The sequence below is a fragment of the Bacillus rossius genome (assembly GCF_032445375.1).
Source record: "Bacillus rossius redtenbacheri isolate Brsri chromosome 9 unlocalized genomic scaffold, Brsri_v3 Brsri_v3_scf9_2, whole genome shotgun sequence".
NCBI lineage: Eukaryota > Metazoa > Arthropoda > Insecta > Phasmatodea > Bacillidae > Bacillus > Bacillus rossius.
This window is the reverse complement of record NW_026962013.1, coordinates 5,982,036-5,994,972: the sequence shown is the minus strand read 5'-3', so window position 1 is coordinate 5,994,972 and position 12,937 is coordinate 5,982,036. Positions and strand designations below refer to the sequence as shown.

Here is a 12,937-nt window from a genome sequence, read left to right as displayed (position 1 = left end):
CTGCGCGCAGTGCTGCTCTGTGTCGGATGCAGCTCGGAGGCTGCGGGCGGTGAGACTGGCCGCACAGAGTGGCTGCGGCTCTGCGCGCAGTGCTGCTCTGTGTCGGCTGCAGCTCGGAGGCTGCGGGCGGTGAGACTGGCCGCACAGAGTGGTTGCGGCTCTGCGCGCAGTGCTGCTCTGTGTCGGCTGCAGCTCGGAGGCTGCGGGCGGTGAGACTGGCCGCACAGTGTTGTTCTGTGTCGGCTGCAGCTCGGAGGCTACGGGCGGTGCGACTGGCCGCACAGAGTGGCTGCGGCTCTGCGCACAGTGCTGCTCTGTGTCGGATGCAGCTCGGAGGCTGCGGGCGGTGCGACTGGCCGCACAGAGTGGCTGCGGCTCTGCGCACAGTGCTGCTCTGTGTCGGATGCAGCTCGGAGGCTGCGGGCGGTACGACTGGCCGCACAGAGTGGCTGCGGCTCTGCGCGCAGTGCTGCTCTGTGTCGCCTGCAGCTGGGAGGCTGCGGGCGGCGCGCCTGACCGCACAGAGTGGCTGCGGCTCTGTGCACAGTGCTGCTCTGTGTCGCCTGCAGCTCGGAGGCTGCGGGCGGCGCGACTGGCCACAGAAAGCCCGGGGCGAGTGAGCTACGCGTATTGACTCATTAACAATTCACCGGCGGCCGCTAATTACGGACGACTAACGGGCCTAATTACACATGTCTGGGAGCGCGTGTTTGCTAAAAACAACGGCGCTGCAACTTCGTCCGCAAAACACACACGCGCGCGCTCTTACTACTATAATTTTTATCGTTAAAACAGGGCCCACGCAAAGTACATCACGAAGATAAACATTTCTTCGTGCAACGGCAAACGAAAAATTTTGTAAACAATGCCGGGGAAGTTTGTGATACAGTTCACAGAAAAATGGTTCCGGTAAAAACAGAGAGTAAAATGCTTCGATGACAATGAGCATCAGTTTGTGAACTGTTTCAGTGGGTTCCGAAAGAGCTGTGCTTGTATCTCGGTATTCCTGGGAGTGAAGATACGCCAGTGACATTCACTTTCCACCTTCGTTCAGCTCCGCTGATTGTCACGGTGTCATCACTTGTCCCACCTTCTCTCGCGCCACTCTCACTTAGGTTGTAGCCGCTTTGCTTGAAACGTCATTTAAGGATTCAGCGAGCTAACTTTACTACATTAATGTATGGATTGTGAAAAGTGGAAATACTACAGATTATGGCTTACTGCTGCGGGACATTCAATATATCTATCTGTACAATTTCCTGGAATTTTTATGTATTTTAAAGTAATATAAAATGTACTTTGAGATCAGTTTGACTACGTATGATTTTTGAATATAATTATTGGAAGAACTCAATATTATTTGAGCTGCAATTACAATAATATATTGTTTTTAAAATATATTTACCTAGCCCTAGAGTTAAACAGTTTTCATCTTCGGTCATGAAATACTTCCGAATTCGATTTTTCCAAAAGGGTGAGCAGCTGATAGGCAGCACCGCCAGGTGTCTGAAAAATTGTGGTGAGAGAAAGTTTTTTTTTTTGAAAATCGTAAGCATTACAAAAAAGGAAAAAAAAAAACCTAAATGAAGTTCACAAAGGGTTGCTTGGGAATGAAATGAAAGGAAATAAGGGGTGGGGAGGAGAAAGAGAGAGAGAATTTTAATGTCGTACCTATCATCAGTGCGCAGTTTCCCAGGAATCCTATGGAAGAGAGAAAAGGGGGGGAGGAGGAGCTGCAAGTTATTCCGGTGACGGAATAAAGAAAAAAAAAAGCGGTCCAAAGCGACCAATAATCTATTCGTTAGCGGCGATCGCGCCCCGCGCGACTCCATCAATCTCGCCCTTAAGCCCTTCCCCGAGGGCCCGGGGTGACGTCCCAGGTGACGGCGCGCAAGTTTTTCAAAAGAGGGGGTCTGCGAGGACCCGTTTGAGGGGGGAAATTGTCCCTTCGTCCCCGGCCTGGTTTTTTGGGGGTAAAAGGGCGAAAAAAGGGGTCGGAAGGCAGAAGGTGTTTCCCGCGGAACTGACGGATTCCGACCCGGTTCCCCCCCCCCCCTCCTCCACGGGTTAGGCGCGGCTTTGTGACGGAACGGAGGCCCGTCGGCGAGGCTCGGACTGCCGCGGCAGCTCGCGATCAATAGGGACCGGAAAAATTCGCGGATTCAATGACCTCTAGGATAGCCTCCATTATCCTCTGCACTTCTCAAGTAAACACGCGTGTTCATTGGTTACTAAATAGTGAGGCGTCTCCACTGGGTAGCTTGTGATTCGACGCTTCTTTGTTCGATAGTCTCTCATTGGCCCAGAGAGCTCCAGTTAAACCGCGAGCCAATAACTTAACCAGCAGAATTGTACACATGTTTGAATTTCAGCCTGTCATGAAATGAATCCGCGAATTTTTCCGGTCTCTAGCGATTAGGCAACTTCATTAGGTTAACGCTTTAAAGTATCTTGGCTTCTGGGCTGTAACCGTATGTCCGTGGGCGGATAAATTCACCGACGTCTCGGTCGATATTGCAGTCGCCATCATTACCTGCTCCCTGATGACGGCGACTGCAATGTCGACCGAAACGTCGGTGAATTTTTACGTCCAAGGACGTATGCGGCTTCAACCCGGAAGCCAAGCTACTTCAGACAATGGCCTTTGAAAGCTTGCGAAAATTATTAAGTTCATACATTGTTTGTATGCGTCCAACACCTTATTCCCGATTTTTTTTTGTTCCTAACCTAACTAAAAACTAAGTGGGTTGGGAAGGGGTCCGGGTTAGGGAGGGAGGCTAAGTGCGTCTCAGGCCGAAGCCCATGCGCTCTGATCATGCAGGGTATTAGCCATGCAGGAGAGGTAGCATGCATCATGTGCAAGGAGGGAGATTGGCCAGCCATGGCTGCGTTTGGCGCCATGACTAACTCCCCTCACTGACTATCCTAGACTAAAACTAGATAAGTTGAGCCCAGGTAAAACCCTGCATAGACACAGGGAAAAACCCTGGGCTCTGACATGTGGGATGCAAAAGTTCCATGCATTAATATCGAGCAGGATGCTTACGGGAAATCAGAAGGATGGTTCTGGAAGAAGAGTTGGACAGAGTAGAAAAGAGTCTACCATGCGCGGGGGGTTGGGGGCTTGTACATTGCTGTCCGTATTGTTTTTGGACGGCACTGGTTGTTTCGGGGGCGACATTTCGTCGTTTTCCGCCGGGTCGCCGGCCAGCCCATTCTTCCCGAGACTCGAGCACACGTGACTAGTTCTGTCGCCCGCCGCCAGGGGCGCACAAGGACCAGTAGCTCCCGACCCCCAGCATGGTTGACATTTTTCTGCCCCTGAACAACTCTTCTTCCCGAACCGTCCTTCTTGTCTCCTTGCACAATTTCTCCCATCAGTGAATGAGCCCAGGGTAGGGACCGGAAAAATTCGCTGATTCAATGATCTCTAGGATAGCCTCCATTATCCTCTGCACTTCTCAAGTAAACACGCGTGTTCATTGGTTACTAAATTGTGAGTCGTATCCACTGGGTAGCTTGTGATTCGACGCTTCTTTGGTCGATAGTCTCTCATTGGCCCAGAGAGCTCCAGTTAAACTGCGAGCCAATAGCAGAACCAGCAGAATTGTACACGTGTTTGAATTTCAGCCTATCATGAAATGAAACCGCGAATTTTTCCTGTCTCTAGCCCAGGACATTGCCTGTTGTCTATGCAGGTTTTAACTGGGCACAGCTTAACTAGTTATAGTCTAGAGTTTAAGACAGGGGAGTTAGTCATTGCATCAATTGCTGCCATGGCTGGCCAATCCCAGGACAAAGCACATAATGCTGGAACCCTTCCTGCACTCAGCATGAAACACAGAATGATTAGGCGTAAATGCTTCGGCCTGGGACCCACCTAGAGTCTTCCTTAACTCAGACCCCCATCCCACAAAAATACACATACTTTTAGTTAGGCTAGGGGAAAAAAAAAAGAATTTGCACTTCAAACTCGGCGGGCTTGGAACACTGTTAGAAACTGCAGTACATTTACGGACTTCACTGCAAAGAATTAAACTCAAATAAGCGAATAGTTCTTCGTAATTTCAAATAGCAGAATCTCACGGAGAGACAACTCCATATTTCGACTTCCGAGTTGTAAACGTTCTAAACAAAGATAAAACACACACGCATTCACAAAATGAGGGTGTCCTAACTAAAGACTTAACTAGTTTTTTTTTTTAATACAGCAAGAATATTTTTTTGACTTGATGCTCAATGTAAGTGAACTCAAGTGTCTGTGAATTTTGGAAGAAGACCGTACATTTACGAATATCCCTGGATAATTTGTAACCAACGTAATTAGTAAATTGAAGGTGAAGTATTTTTAACAACGTAGTAGCGGAAGCAGCACAAAAGTACACACAATATGAACTCAGCCCATTTAGCGAAATGATTCTGAACAAAATTTTCCGGTCTCTAATGACGACAACGCTCTTTTTAGCGCTGTGTGGGGAGCTTCAATGTCAAAACGTTGCCAAATGAACTCGAGAATTCTTTGGTTTATTTCCCTCCCCTGTTATCGTTTCTCGCTTGAACACACGAGCTGCGCGAGCCAGATTGTCCCAATCGAGGGTGTGTTCAGAGGGCGGTCACAGGGGGTGGGGGTGGGGGTGTTACCCCCTGCGGAGGGAGGGTGGAGGGGGGCACAATTGACTTAGTTTGCGGTCGTCACGAGTTCGTGCCCCCCGCGGTCAGCCAAACCACTTCTCCCTCCGATTTTTGAGGTTATACTTATTGAGGCGCGATATGAAAGAAATGATGAGAGTGAATTTTTTACGATGCGCGCGAACCATGAAACAAAAATTGATAGGATTATTAGAGACCGGAAAAATTCGCGCATTCAATGACCTCCAGGATAGACTCCACGATCCTGTGCATACTCGGGCAAACGTCACCCGTTCATTGGCTACTGACTCATGAGGCGTCTCAACTGGTTGACTCGTGATTCGATACTGCTTTGACTGAGGGCCTATAATTGGCCCACACTCCTCCAGGTTAACAGTGAACCAATAGCAGAACCAGCAGAATTATACACATGTTTGAATATCACCCTATCACGAAATGAATCCGCGAATTTTTCCGGTCTCTATTTATTGGTAAGTGTTCAGCAACTAACACTCTCATTTCCTCACAAGCGCCTGCGATGTCAGAAATAACAGCAAATTTACGGACCCTTCACGAAGAGTTCATTCAACTTTCGTAATATCTGATAAATGGGTCTTCTTTAAAAATAAAATTACTCCGAATATCGACTTCAGAGTATTGGTTTTGAGAGTAAGCTTATGCACAACGAACAATGTGATAGTAAACTAGGGGTGGTTTATTTAAGAAACCATCAGCCCAGGTAACAGGTTAGAGTTGTGCTCCCGTGCTGCATGGGGTTTGTCACCTCACTTACGAAGCAGCCTTCTGATAGCGGTATGCCGGAAGAATTTCTAGAGGAGTATCAACCTGTTTTTGAATGTTTTGATGGTACGTCAGGATCATCGTTTTAGACTTAGGATTAAAGTAAGCAAATTTGAGGAAGATAACGGTGAATTTACGTGGATCCCTGAATAATTTGTAGCCGACGTAGGTACTTATGGGTCGTTACCACAACGCCGAATGTCAAAATTGACCACAACGCCGACAGCTAGAAAACTGCTGTGTGCCACAACGCCGAAATAACAACTGAATTAATTTGTGTGTGTTTCTTAAATGTACCTTAACGCCGAAATACCACAATCAATCCTAACCTTACCTAACCTAACCTAACCTAGCGTAATATAACCTAACCTATCATAGTCTAGGCTAGCCTAACCTAGCCTAACCTAACCTAGTCTAACCTAACCTAGTCTAAACTAACCTAGTCTAACCTAACCTAGTCTAACCTAACCTAACCTTTGTGGCAGTCCTGCAATGTCATTTTTCGGCGTTAGTGTTTTTCGGCGTTGTGGTACACAGCATTTTTCTAGCTGTCGGCGTTGTGGTCTATTTGGCATTTCGGCGTTGTGGTATTTCGGCGTTGTGCTATTTAGGCGTTGTAGTGCGTCCCCCGTACGTACTTATTCAATTCAAGGCGGACATTTTTAACGGTTTCCAAGGGAACAATCGCTAGCGAGGGAATATACCTCATTGCAGTCTACTGAGTGATCAGATGTTGGAAGTTCATCGTGCTGCTGTGCTGAGGGGTGGCTTGGCAACTGTTGCGGCGAGGGGGTGGTTGTGACCGCAACCCCTCCAGCGATGACCCCGCGGCCATTAGACCGAGCAACTCCCCCCCCCTCCCCCCCTCCACCGTCATGAAGTCTTCAAAAGGACCTCCGACAACCCCCAACCCCCCTGCCCACTTCTCAGCGCTGTGTTCTTGGACGCGCCGTACACGGCAATGATTGACTGACTTAATGTCTTCCTCCCCTTCCGTGGCTCTTGCAAGGCTTCTACCACCCCCTCCCCCCTCCTAGCTCCACTCAAGGTGGCGAGGGCGCAACGCTGGTGCAACAAGCGACCAACCGCCAACTCTGGCATTAGGTACTTCATCAGTAGATACCTGAAAAAATCGCGGATTCATTCGGTGATAGGCTAGAATTCAAACACATATACCTCTTAGATAATTTTGCTATTGGATTACTGTTTATCTGGACGAATCTCAACCAGTTGTAAACCCTCAACCAAAGAAGGATCGAATCACAGACGTACCAAATGAGTCGACTTACAAGTCGGCAGCCAATGAACTTGCGTTATTTGCCCGAGTGTACAGGGGTTTGTGCAGTCTATCCTGAAGGCCATCGAAACCGCGAATTTTGCAGGTCTCTATTCATCAGCAACCACATGTTGTGGATTCACACACAATAGAACACTTCTCGAAATTAACTTCATTCCATTAAACGTAGGTATAGGAACTAAAACGATTGACGATGCACGTTAAAGGTATACTTAACTTGACGTATTAAAAAAAAAAGAAACCATAATATTGCAGGCGAATAATTAAATATAAATAAAATAGTAAAATGACAGGAGTGATATTATCTAAACAGTTCGTAAAGGAAAAAAAATTCAATCAAATATAAAAAAACTTTAATAAAAATATAAACACATGCGTAAAATTAATGGTTTTAATCTGTAAAATACTAGAGATGAATTTTAATTTTATTACTGAAAGTTTATTCTAATTTATTAATTTTAATTATTAATTAAATAATGTAATAATTTATAACTTTTAATGCAAATGACGGGATAATAAACCTCACGCATATAATTATTAGAGACCGGAAAAATTCGCCGATTCAATTACCTCTAGGATTGCCTCCATTATCCTCTGCACTTCTCAAGTAAACACGCGTGTTCATTGGTTACTAAATAGTGAGGCGTCTCCACTGGATAGCTTGTGATTCGACGCTTCTTTGTTCGATAGTCTCTCGTTGGCCCAGAGAGCTCCAGTTAAACTGCGAGCCAATAGCAGAACCAGCAGAATTGTGCACACGTTTGAATTTCAGCCTATCACGAAATGAATCCGCGAATTTTTCCTGTCTCTAACTATAATCAGGGGCGCAGATATGTATCTAACATTCTCAAGGGTGACCCACGGAAATTCATGGACAAGTTTGAAGGGGGAAGTGGGGGAAGGGGGGCTAAGAATGCTGCTCGTAAGTTTTAACCGACACAAGTGCAATACATCTCCGGATAGGCGTTGCATACTGGAGAGATGTTGTATACTGCCCAAAGGTTGGCCTATATGCAGATATATACAGATAATTTTCCATAAACCATAGATTTAACGGGTACGTTAATCAACCCCGTTTTACAGTGACGCTTTTGCAAGTGCAGGCAAGCCCCCTCAGTGAGGGTCTTTTTAATTCCACCCCCTTGCCCCCCCCCCCCATGGGATCTACGTCCATGACTATAATGATTATTTTTGTTAGGGAATTATTATTAAAGTAGAGTTACAGGTGAGAAAATTTATCGCAATTTATAAATTTCCAATGTGGCCGTGAGTGAAATTTAAGTTTATGTTTATGGTAGTTACTTTAAATGCGTGGGAATCTAGACTTCTGAAGCATCGCTTTCAGGTACCTGTTTTGATTTGAAGTTGTTTTGCAAGATTTGTTATGATTGATTACTATATATTAACTGTATTAAAGTTTTACTGTGTGGACTCGCGGTAAGCCTTGTGTCGCTGTTGCGCACGCCGACGCCCGCGGCTGGCAATTGATTCACGCCGCCCCCCTTCCCAACCACTCGCGGCTACAAGGGCGGCTACAGCCGCGGCAATTAACGACGCGACGCTCCTGCGAGCTTCCATTTACCCTCGCGACTTCATCACGCCTCACCCTCGACCCCGACAGTCGACGCCCCCAGCCTCGACCCCGACAGTCGACGCCCCCAGCCTCGACCCCGAATGTCGGTGCCCCAGCCTCGACCTCGACAGTCGACGCCCCCAGCCTCGACCCCGACAGTCGACGCCCCCAGCCTTGACCCAGACTGTCGGTGCCCCCAGCCTCGACCCCGACAGTCGACACCCCCAGCCTCGACACCGACAGTCGACGCCCCCAGCCTCGACCCCGACAGTCGACGCCCCCAGCCTCGACACCGACTGTCGACACCCCCAGCCTCGACACCGACTGTCGACACCCCCAGCCTCGACACCGACAGTCGACGCCCCCAGCCTCGACCCCGACAGTCGAAACCCCCAGCCTCGACACCGACAGTCGACGCCCCCAGCCTCGACACCGACTGTCGACGCCCCCAGCCGTGACCCCGACAGTCGACGCCCCCAGCCTCGACCCCGAATGTCGGTGCCCCAGCCTCGACCTCGACAGTCGACGCCCCCAGCCTCGACCCCGACAGTCGACGCCCCCAGCCTCGACCCAGACTGTCGGTGCCCCCAGCCTCGACCCCGACAGTCGACACCCCCAGCCTCGACACCGACAGTCGACGCCCCCAGCCTCGACCCCGACAGTCGACACCCCCAGCCTCGACACCAACAGTCGACGCCCCCAGCCTCGACCTCGACAGTCGACGCCCCCAGCCTCGACCCCGACAGTCGACGCCCCCAGCCTTGACCCAGACTGTCGGTGCCCCCAGCCTCGACCCCGACAGTCGACACCCCCAGCCTCGACACCGACAGTCGACGCCCCCAGCCTCGACCCCGACAGTCGACGCCCCCAGCCTCGACCCAGACTGTCGGTGCCCCCAGCCTCGACCCCGACAGTCGACAACCCCAGCCTCGACACCGACAGTCGACGCCCCCAGCCTCGACACCGACTGTCGACGCCCCCAGCCTCGACACCGACTGTCGACACCCCCAGCCTCGACACCGACAGTCGACGCCCCCAGCCTCGACACCGACTGTCGACGCCCCCAGCCTCGACCCCGACAGTCGACGCCCCCAGCCTCGACCCCGAATGTCGGTGCCCCAGCCTCGACCTCGACAGTCGACGCCCCCAGCCTCGACCCCGACAGTCGACGCCCCCAGCCTCGACCCCGACAGTCGACGCCCCCAGCCTCGACCCAGACTGTCGGTGCCCCCAGCCTCGACCCCGACAGTCGACGCCCCCAGCCTCGACCCAGACTGTCGGTGCCCCCAGCCTCGACCCCGACAGTCGACACCCCCAGCCTCGACACCGACAGTCGACGCCCCCAGCCTCGACCCCGACAGTCGACACCCCCCAGCCTCGACACCGACAGTCGACGCCCCCAGCTTCGACCTCGACAGTCGACGCCCCCAGCCTCGACCCCGACAGTCGACGCCCCCAGCCTTGACCCAGACTGTCGGTGCCCCCAGCCTCGACCCCGACAGTCGACACCCCCAGCCTCGACACCGACAGTCGACGCCCCCAGCCTCGACCCCGACAGTCGACGCCCCCAGCCTCGACCCAGACTGTCGGTGCCCTCAGCCTCGACCCCGACAGTCGACACCCCCCAGCCTCGACACCGACAGTCGACGCCCCCAGCCTCGACACCGACTGTCGACGCCCCCAGCCTCGACCCCGACAGTCGACGCCCCCAGCCTCGACCCCGAATGTCGGTGCCCCAGCCTCGACCTCGACAGTCGACGCCCCCAGCCTCGACCCCGACAGTCGACACCCCCAGCCTCGACACCGACAGTCGACGCCCCCAGCCTCGACCCCGACAGTCGACGCCCCCAGCCTCGACACCGACAGTCGACGCCCCCAGCCTCGACCCCGAATGTCGGTGCCCCAGCCTCGACCTCGACAGTCGACGCCCCCAGCCTCGACCCCGACAGTCGACGCCCCCAGCCTCGACCCCGACAGTCGACGCCCCCAGCCTCGACACCGACAGTCGACGCCCCCAGCCTCGACCCCGAATGTCGGTGCCCCAGCCTCGACCTCGACAGTCGACGCCCCCAGCCTCGACCCCGACAGTCTACACCCCCAGCCTCGACACCGACAGTCGACGCCCCCAGCCTCGACCCCGACAGTCAACGCCCCCAGCCTCGACCCCGACAGTCGACGCCCCCAGCCTCGACCCCGAATGTCGGTGCCCCAGTCTCGACCTCGACAGTCGACGCCCCCAGCCTCGACCCCGACAGTCGACACCCCCAGCCTCGACACCGACAGTCGACGCCCCCAGCCTCGACCCCGACAGTCGACGCCCCCAGCCTCGACCCAGACTGTCGGTGCCCCCAGCCTCGACCCCGACAGTCGACGCCCCCAGCCTCGACCCCGACAGTCGATGCTCCCAGCCTCGACTCCGATAAGCTTGGTACATCCCCCGATATTCACGATAGTAAATATAGCCTACACGAGATAATGGCGCCAGACGCAGGTCCGCAATCTGAACGAATTCAACGATAAAGTGAGCTTTGCGCTTGCGCGGATTTTTGGCAACAGATCGACAAAACAGATCGGAGACGAAAATTCGTTCCCTAAAAACAAGGGACTTGCCGTGTCCTATTGTGCGCTAGGAATACGGTTAGTATACAGATGTAGCATATTCTACACCCAGGCGCTTTTTGTATCGCTTGAAATTCCGAATTTAATTTCTGTTTTAGTATTCGCATAGTGGGTTTAGTATTGCACACGTCCTGAAAAACACGTTTGAATCACATGCAGTTCCCAAAGACTGCAATGTACGTTGGACACTAATTTCATTATGCATGTACGTACAAGTTATCGGAGTATAATCAGTTGTCAAAAAAATATCAGGCATTTCAAGCATTTAAATTTGTTATTAAAAGTTTGAAATAATTTCTAAGGTATCTATAAGATATATTGAACTAAGTAGGTACGTAGTCATAAAAACTTTATTCGTTTGACTTATTAATTCATTTGAATATTTTATTAAAAAATTGGGTTAGCATTTAAACAAGTGCAATACTAACTACCGCAAAACGGGGTGAATGGGAAAAAGCGGGAAAAAGAACCAGTATTTTTAGAGAACCATGAATACAACTCATCAACATAAATTACTCTTAATAATGTTGGCAAAAACTTAAAAAATAAAAAAGAGTAATTAATTATTTATTCTTAAATATTTCTTCAGCAGACTGTTTCTATTCACCCCGCATTACGGTACATCAGAAAATAGTCGAAAGTAATGATTATTAAGGACCATATGGAGGGGCAGGCATTTTTCACGAAAATATCTGAGCACTTATTAGACTGCAACAAGGTATACCCGCACGTGGGGTTTCTTCCATGTGATTGGCGGCCGTCTGCGAGAGAGGTCGTTGCCTTGTTTGACTGAGCCATTCAGGACGCGTTTGCTTCCGCACTGAATCACTGTGATTGGTTTTGTTACAGTCGATTTGTACCTCGGAGAAACTCACCCAATCACGAAACACAGACTGTGCTACAGTTTTTTTAACTTTCATCTAGTCTCGAAATCTTTTCGCGAAATCTGTATGCCCCCTAACCATGTGATATCGTCATAGAGACCGGAAAAATTCGCAAGGGTAAATGACCTCCAGGATAAGACTCCAATATCCTCTCAACACTCGGGCAAATGCCATCTGTTCATTGGCTGCTGACCTGTGAGTCGTCTCGACTGGATGGCCTGTGATTCGACACTTCTATGAGTGAGGGTCTCTAATTGGCCCTCAGTCCTCCAGATTAACAGTGGACCAATGGCAGAAGCAGCACTAAGGTATAATTATTTGAATTTCAGCATAACACGAAATGAATCCGCGAATTTTTCAGGTCTCTAGGTGTCGATAAAATGTACGATGTTTCAAACATTTTACGTAGAGACCGGAAAAATTCGCGGATTCATTTCGTGATAATCTAGAATCCAAAAACGTTTGCCCTTTTGCTGCATCAGTGATTGGGCCACAGTTTACCTGAATGATACTCGGCCAATGAAAAACCTTTAACAAAAGAAGTATCGAATCACTAGCGTCCCAGTTAACAGGTGTCACGAGACAGTAGCCAATGAGCAGATGTAATTTTCCCGCGTGCATAGAGGATCATGCAGTATATCCTGCAGGTCATTGAATCCGCGAATGTTTCCGGTCTCTGCTTATCACTAGGGGCAGGCATTTTTCGCGAATAAATCTGAACGCCTATTAGACTGCAACAAGGTATACTCGTAGCAGCATTTTCCTCCTTGTGATTGGCGGCCGTTTGAGAGAGAAGTCGTAGCCTTGTTTGACCGAGCCACTCAGGACGCGTTTGCTTCCGCGCTGAGTTACTGTGATTGGTGTGCTAAAAGTATACATGTGCCTCAAAGATTTACACCCAGTCACAAAACAAAGACGATGTTACAGTGTTTTAACTTATAAATAGAGACCCGTGAAATTCGCGGGTTCATTTCGTGTTATGCTAAACTTATAATAATGTTATTTTAGTGCTGCTTCTGTCATTGGTTGACTGTTAATCTGGAGGACTGAGGGCCAATTAGAGACCCTCACTCGTAGAAGTGACGAATCACAGGCCACCCAGTCGAGACGACTCACAAGTCAGCAGCCGATGAA

The 12,937-nt window shown here is 50.3% G+C and overlaps 1 protein-coding gene across 3 annotated transcripts in view; it reads right to left on the bottom strand.

Moving 5' to 3' along the window:
• LOC134542885 (transcription factor hamlet-like) overlaps positions 1–12,937 on the bottom strand; it is a 130,051-nt gene that overhangs the window by 94,495 nt on the left and 22,619 nt on the right. The gene's annotated exons all lie outside the window — the stretch shown is intronic.